The following is a 6,000-nucleotide window of genomic DNA, read 5'->3' as shown; positions in this document are numbered from 1 at the left end:
CAGCAGTGTATTTGACACCATTCTTATCTGTGTAGAATGAAGACTGAAATGCCACTTTGTCATCCAGTTTGATAGTTTCCCAGCCTGGACTACATCCTGATGATGTAACTGAAAGTAAAGTAAAAAAAAAAAAAAAAAGAAAGAAACAAGGTCAGTGGTAATAATACTTCAGACCAGGTCTTCTACTGTTTTTTTTTTTTTTAGGAAAAATCTCCTTTTCACTCCTAAATAATGAATCTGAATTATGGCTTCATAATCTGACTGAATCTTTTGTGGCAAACATATTTAACACACACACACACACACACACACACACACACACACACACACACACACTCACAGATTATTTCCAAGCAGCCTCCCTACATTATAAATGTTGAATAAATGTAGTTGGTGAATAAAAATTCATCAGAATTAATGAAATGAATAATTTGACTCTCAAAACATATCAAAGACTGCACATTTATCACAGCACTTTTTTCTAAATCACAGTGATCATGTTTCATAGAACATAATTCAATATAAATTTGCATTTACAACATTTATTTATACAGATATTTCTAAAATTGCTTCAGTCCAACAGAAAATCCCCACATGAAACATGTTCCCACAGATATGACGTCTACTGTGATGTACAAATAAATAAATGAATTGAAAAATAAAATATAAAAATAATTTAAAAGGCATAAAATTAAATACGCTACTGTTAGGTTTTGTATTGTGATTGTCATTTATGCTTAGAAATATCTACCCATATATGCTTAGAGGTGTATAATCGATTGTGTAGTGATAGGATGTGTGATCTTTAGTAGGCTGTAAAAGGCTTTGTGTGCATTCCAGAGCTCTCTGACTTTCACACCCACATTTTAGGAGCATGGGAGAGGTCGTACCTTGTCTTATTGTTTTATGGTAGGATAAACGTGTTGTAGTCTAAGTGCCTTTTGTTTAGATGAACTGCTGGACTTCCAGGCCAGCAGGTTTAGGGAAGTCATATATGGGGTCATGCTTTGACCCCACACACATATACACACACATACACACATACACACACATACACACACACACACACACACACACACACAGGGTATTCTTCGTTCACATGCATACCTATGTAAGATGTCATATGTTAATGAACCTATGCATATTCATGTAACCACAATAAAAGAGCAGTGTTACGGGAGAGTGGACGAGAGCAACTGGGGTCAAGCGAAGGAACCGCGTTTGTTCGGTTCTCTCCCGTGCACGTAAAACATAAAGAACTTGCCTACTCGTGTCTTGCTTGCTGTGTAATTAAATTGTCTTCAACGTTCCAGCGAATAGGTTCAAGCTACAAACCTATCAGCTACTTTACAAATAAGTATATTCACAACAGAAGAATCATACTTTTTGATATAACCTGAAGAAACTGATTAGAAATGCACTCTCACCTTGATCCTGTTGAGTTGATCTTCCTGTGAAGTTTCAGAGAACGATGTAAGAATGAGTGAATTACTGCCAGCTCTGATATTGTTGTTTGGTAATACAGCAGAAAGCACAGAATGTAAACCATCCTTCAAAACTCAGGCAGAAATGAAACCAGCTTTACTAAAGTCAAATCCTCTTTAAACTAAATGAAATGACTTTTGCTTTATCGAGCAGTTTGGATCAACTCACAGTAAAACTGAACTGTTATATTTGATCTTTTTCATTCTTTATAAGGATCATTGAAACATCACTGTGCCAGGCAGGAACATCAAATGATCCACTTACCAATCAAAGTGATGAACAACAGACTCCACAGCATCTTTACTTTAGACTCTTTGCACAAATGTGTCCTCTAATAAGAGAAAGAAAAGACTTCTACCCTCACTCTGGAGTTTTCTGTAGACACACTGATGTTGATATGATCCCCTCTCTGAGTCACAGCTGGATTTGTACTTCTGTCACTTCCCTCATAGCTGCCAACATGAAAATATACATTTCTCCTGTTTACACTGAGAGTGAGGCTGTTATGTTCATTAGGCAAAGCATTCCCAGACTTTTACATCTGATTTGCATTGTGAATTGCTACATAGCTAGCTTAAACAAACTACCTGCACACCTGAACCTATGTCACATTAATAACTCACATAATGATACGGTGGAGCAATGTCTCACTAAGAACTCCCTCCATGTTCACTGAAACAATGAGCAGGGAGTCGCATTCATCATTCATTTCGTCATGTACAGTCTTGAAGTGTAGTTCTTACTTTGATCTTTGAACATTAGATAAATGTGCTCATTGTGCAGCTGGAGCAGAGAACAGAGAAGCTGCTGGGACTTTCAAAGTAAAGCAGCATCATGGTTTTTGCTGCATTGTAAGGTAAAGACCCTAAAATTATACACAGTTTGCAAAGTAAAACTTAAAAAAAGACTTTTTGATTTACATTTGAGTCACTCGTTTAAATATTCTCTTCCTGTTCTCATTCATATGACCTGCATAGAACAACTGGGTTAAAACACATTGTGCTAAGTAACATGCACATTTTATAGTCAGTCTTCTGCACATTTTAGTTTCAACACAGTGGACACTGTTAAGGAGACCAGTGCAAGGTTGTGCCATTTCTCAGCACATGGCTCTTCTCTTTTCCAAAGTCCTTATCAATTCACCTACTCACCTTTGACCTCAAAAGTCAAGTAAAAAAGGTTAGGAAAATGAGATCGAAAATACATTTGGGATGCAACCGAGGTTAAGAGGGAAGAGGAAACAGGTGGAAGCATAGCAAAAAATTATAAACATGACGAGGCAGGGGAAGTACACACACCAGGAACAGAAAACAACATTTACTGCAAAAACACAGGAAGACACAACTGAACGCAGAACAAGACTTAACTAAACATTGGAGAGAAAAGAAGGACTAAACAGGGAAACATTACCAATGGAGACTTGATGCAAGGTGAGGATACACTGAGGGGGAAGATTATAGTCAAACCTAGGAAAAAAGAACAGGTCTGATAACGGTAAGGGGAAAAGTATATGAAACAGTGTAAATCCTAAGAAAACCAAGAATTGTGTCCAAAAAACTCAAAACCACTGTGTAAAAAGACCCAAGACCACAACAGAACCAGAAGAAAAGGCAAACTACAGGAGAGAGAGAGTTTAATAATTATTTCTAATGCAGTAGTGGTTTATGAAGCAGAGTGAAAAATAAACACTGTGTCCCTGAGGTTCATGTTTTGGTTTACTGTTTGCATGTGACATACTGAATGGAAAAACAGAGGTTACAGTCACATGCTGTACCTTGTCCTGATGAAGGAAAATGCAAACACTGAGCCAGACTCTGTCCTCGCTGAGCTTCACAGTCACCTCCTGATGTCCCTCACTCTCCTGCTCATCTGCTGATTCAAAGCTGTCAGAGGGAAACAAGACCTTAAAAAATATGATTAATGAAAAGCAGTTTCAGACTGAAGCTGACTTGAGCAGCAGGAGGCTGGTTAGGTGACAGACTGTCAGAAAAAAGATGTGTCAAAAGAAATCAGTTCAGTTACATAAACTGCAAAAAACGATTTTCAAGAAAGTAAAGATTTTGCACTCAGTTGCTCACTATTGCACAGGTTACCTGTTGGAAAATCCTGCACAAAAACACAGTTTGTCTTTTAAAAGATATCAGAAACTTCTGGCCTTTTTTTGATGAAATCAATGTTACATTAGTTCAAAACACAGTCGTGGGTGTGGAACCTGATCTCAGTTAGTTTTGTGGCTTTAATGAAGGCTATATTATTAAAACCCTTTAAATGCCTTAATTTACTGCTCATACCGACTCATTCAGAATAATTATCACTGGTTGAAATTCATGGATTGAATAAAAGGGGCATCGGCTGGTGGTCGTTACTGAACTGTCTCCATTTGAAAACATTAAAAAGACACTTTTTTCCAAATGACCATTTTAAATGAAACATGCATTTTACAGTGTAAAAATGATATATGGAGTTATTCAGTGAATTTAAAGTGACAATCTGAAACACAAACGCAGTCGCTGAATGTTTGTAAACTTCACAAACATCACAACAGACACAAACTGAAAAAAAGGCCAAACATTTGTTTCCAATTTTAGTTTTATTTTTTCAGGAGGTTTAAACATGTGTTAAGGTTCAGATATTGAGGGGAAATCCAAAAATAACCACAGATCCAGCCGGGTGCAAATTAGACGGCATTTTAATGAATACACATATGCGGAGCCAATACTGTTCAGATTCAGTATTGAACTGCTTTACAATAGTCAGACAAAGGCTTTATAGAGGTGAGAATTGTACCACCCCTCTTCTGTTGCCAGGCAGACTTAATATAGCATCGTCAACTCAAAACCACAATGACTTTTAACATAGTTTAAAACAGAACATCATCTTGGCGTCGAAGCCAGGTGCTTCCTCTCAGCTCGCCTTCGCTGTCGCTTATCTCTGGGACATCTGGTGTACTTCCTGGAACAGACTAACACGTACGCACCCCACTTTGCAGTTATAAACTCTTACCTATATAAATGAGTTTATCTAATATGTGTGTGCGTGCGTGGGGCGTGCGTCGTGCTGTGTACTGCGTCACGTGTCATGACCTCTCTCACTATGTGTGTCTGTATGTGTGTGTATGGGTGTCTCGCCCTTAAATGCTCTCTCATCTCACCCGTTGCACTTCTGACCTGTCACCAGAACAGAGGCTCATCCTTTCATGTAATACCCTAACTGGAACTATATATGTAATATGTTGAGTAAATGTTTAATCAAGAGCCTCTACTAAAAGCTTAATACAGTTTCATCACCTACTCACAGTACTTGCAGTCAGACTCTGCTTTCAGTTTCACTTCTGCAAGCATGCAACTTCAAAAGCCTATAACTTCCTGTCTCATTTTGGAGTTACTCTACGTGGGGCCTTTTCTTTCACCATGCAGTCTGCATACAAACATTTAAGATTATAAATTCAACTCAACAATTTAAAGTGGTTCTTCTGGACTTGTAATAAAGTCTTATATAGTACCAATATATTTGAACATCTGAATGCATCTGAATGCAACATCACTATTAATAATGAAATGGTAATGATGATTATAAAAATAGCAGCAAATAATAGCAGTAAAATATTTCTATTCTTCACACTCCCTCTCTCGACCTCTGGACCACCAGAGGTCGCCATACATTATGTTGGGTCACTCCTTGGCCCATTCAGCTGCTTCCCTATCCACCCCTGACGTCATGGACATCCCGGTCACTGTTCCTGCTCTGACCCTCTCTAGGCATCCTGTGACCTAACGAACCAGACAACCTCATGTCATCTAGGTGGTCTAGTAATACGACACCAGCTCCCACTTGAGAACACTCATGCTTGAGGTTAATCACACCAAAGTATCACCAAAGTATCAGTGAGCCTAAAGTTGATCATGAGTAAACCAATTCAACAGCCAAGGATCCATTTACAACTAAAGGAAATAATATATATAAAAGTTAAATTCAAAATTATAGAAAATACTGAATGTTTAATTATTTAAGTGTCACATATTCATATCAATCTATCATGAAACACAATCAAAAATAATACATAATAAAATGACTTTTGCTTTATCGAGCAGTTTGGATCAACTCACAGTAAAACTGAACTGTTATATTTGATCTTTTTCATTCTTTATAACGATCATTGAAACATCACTGTGCCAGGCAGGAACATCAAATGATCCACTTACCAATCAAAGTGATGAACAACAGACTCCACAGCATCTTTACTTTAGACTCTTTGCACAAATGTGTCCTCTAATAAGAGAAAGAAAAGACTTCTACCCTCACTCTGGAGTTTTCTGTAGACACACTGATGTTGATATGATCCCCTCTCTGAGTCACAGCTGAATTTGTATTTCTGTCACTTCCCTCATAGCTGCCAACATGAAAAGACTTTTACATCTGATTTGTATCTTTGAACATACCATGATTGTTATGATCACCATGTTTAACCTATATTGTGTGGTCATCCAAGCAGCAGCACATGCAAATACTTTAGCA

The 6,000-nt window shown here is 37.7% G+C and overlaps 1 long non-coding RNA gene across 1 annotated transcript; it reads right to left on the bottom strand.

The window, feature by feature from the left end:
• LOC120442712 lies at positions 1 to 1,949 on the bottom strand. The gene is made up of 3 exons (XR_005614888.1): positions 1,750 to 1,949; positions 1,428 to 1,451; positions 1 to 96 (listed from the first exon to the last, which is right to left on the bottom strand). It is a non-coding gene; the product is annotated as an uncharacterized LOC120442712 (long non-coding RNA).
• Positions 1,950 to 6,000: the final 4,051 nt, after the last annotated feature.

Source organism: Oreochromis aureus, linkage group 11 (genome assembly GCF_013358895.1).
Source record: "Oreochromis aureus strain Israel breed Guangdong linkage group 11, ZZ_aureus, whole genome shotgun sequence".
Lineage (NCBI taxonomy): Eukaryota > Metazoa > Chordata > Actinopteri > Cichliformes > Cichlidae > Oreochromis > Oreochromis aureus.
The sequence above is the reverse complement of the archived record's forward strand: the minus strand, read 5'-3'. Positions and strand labels throughout refer to the sequence as shown.